Source organism: Pan paniscus, chromosome X, assembly GCF_029289425.2.
Source record: "Pan paniscus chromosome X, NHGRI_mPanPan1-v2.0_pri, whole genome shotgun sequence".
Lineage (NCBI taxonomy): Eukaryota > Metazoa > Chordata > Mammalia > Primates > Hominidae > Pan > Pan paniscus.
In genome coordinates this window covers 5,521,740-5,523,709 of record NC_073272.2, presented here as the reverse complement: position 1 = coordinate 5,523,709, position 1,970 = coordinate 5,521,740, and the positions used below count along the sequence as shown (strand labels likewise).

General features: G+C 40.9%; 1 pseudogene; it reads right to left on the bottom strand.

The window, feature by feature from the left end:
* Nucleotides 1-304: 304 nt before the first annotated feature.
* On the bottom strand, nt 305-1,605 carry LOC100992921 (large ribosomal subunit protein eL24-like; annotated as a pseudogene).
* Nucleotides 1,606-1,970: the final 365 nt, after the last annotated feature.

Sequence of the window (1,970 nt, the reverse complement as noted above, 5' to 3'; positions counted from 1 at the left end):
CCTCACCTAGTGTTCTGATGTTTCCTGAAAGAGCACTGTGATTTGTCCACTGTTGTATCCTTGCAACTTGGCACAGGCTGGCAGGTTAAAAACGATCTACTTTCTGTAGAAGGACAAGCCTATGCTTTACATGTAAGTCATGATTACTACTATTTTATCACATCTTCAATATACATATCTCTTGAATATCAGCAGTTTATTCAGACATTTTTGCAATTTAGCATGGCTCTGGCAAACCCCCAGCTCAACAAACTACTCCAGGAGTCTAGCTAAGGATACTCTTTACTCAAGCAGCCATGCTTTTCATTTAGGCGTATTTTCGGTAAGCAAGAGCAGATTAATACAGCTGATAGTTTTAAGCACCTTCAACTCACCTATTAGCAAATGATAGGCAAGATACCAATGGCTACAAGGCAAACCCAATATAAAGTAAATTTGTCTATCATGGGAAAAAGTAATTTAACTATAAAATAGTCTAAAAAGTACATCCTTTTTTTTTTTTCATTTTTGAGACAGGGTCTCGCTGTCACCCAGGCTGGAGTGCAGTGGTGCAATCTTGACTCACTGTAGCCTCGACCTCCTGGGCTCATGTGATCCTCCCACCTCCGCCTCCTAAATAGCTGAAACTACAGGTGCATGCCACCATGCACCTGCAGTTCATTTTTATATTTTTTGTATTTTTTGTAGAAACAGGGTTTGTATTTTTTGTAGAGACAGGGTTTTGCCATGTTGCCCAGGCTGGTCTTGAACTCCTGAGGTCAGGCGATCTGCCTGCCTAGGCCTCCCAAATGTTGGGACTACAGGCATTTGTCACCGAGCCAGGCAAATCCATGTAACATCCTAGTACTTACAGCCATGGAACATCCTAGTACTTACAGCCATGTAACCAAAAAGTTAAGACAAAGAAGTTTTTGTAATGTGCCCGACACACCCCAGCTAAGCAAATAGACTTTTTAATAAAATACCTACCTCTTACATTCTTAACTTTATTAGTTCACCTATGACCATGTAAGGCCCAACATGCCTATTATGAGAATAAAATCTCCAGCACAACCTAGAGTTATAGTCCAATCTTTACTTTAAAATCTGATCTGTCGGCTTAGCATTTTCCACCAACTTGGGGAGCTGAAACTTCCACAGGCTTTGCAATTGTCTGCCTAGGTGCTGCCTTTGGCAAAAACGCAATTTCTTTTGCACCAACCTAATAGGTGTCTTAGCAGCAGCCATTGCAGTCTTTTTAGCTGCTTGCTTAGCCTTTTTTGCTTCTTTATGAGCCCTGATAGCTTGTTCTCATTGAGCCTTTCTAATGTCAAGTTTCTCATTCCTCTTGGCCATTATGTCAACGAGAGATTGCACCAGTAAGGGCCCTCTGCAATTTGCTCAGCAGCTTCTTTTCTGTTGAATTTCTTCCAATTGTCCTTTTTTGTGCTTCCTTCTGTAGAGGACAGTCCAGTTTACCTGCCAAGGATTCCTCTTGGCAAGGAACGCCAACTCGCATTTTGCATTAAGACACTGGAAAACCTTCTCGTCATTGGTCCTGGCATAGCGCCTCCCGTGTCCGGGGTAGATCTTGTACCCTCTGAAACTGCAAACCTCGACATTCATGGCAGCAGCTCCATGGGAGGAGAAAAGATGGCAAAGAGAACTCCATTTATTCTTATATCTGATATATCGGATCTTATTTTCTCCTGCTTATTTTGTGTTTTCCATTTACCAAACGCTCTTCATTTTCTTCTTTGCTGCCTACTCTTGAATTGATTGAGTTAAAATCTATTTCTATATTCCCCCTCTCCTTATATGAAAGTTACATGCTCTATTTTATTTCACTCTTTTCCCTTAAAAACGTGAGTGTGCATTATTAAAGGGCTAGAGTTAAGTGATACTTTAGTGACACATCTCTATGGCTCTCCGTTAAAGTGCTTCTGTTTGACAATCCCTACTATCTGTTCCTGGATTTAAATACTTTATAT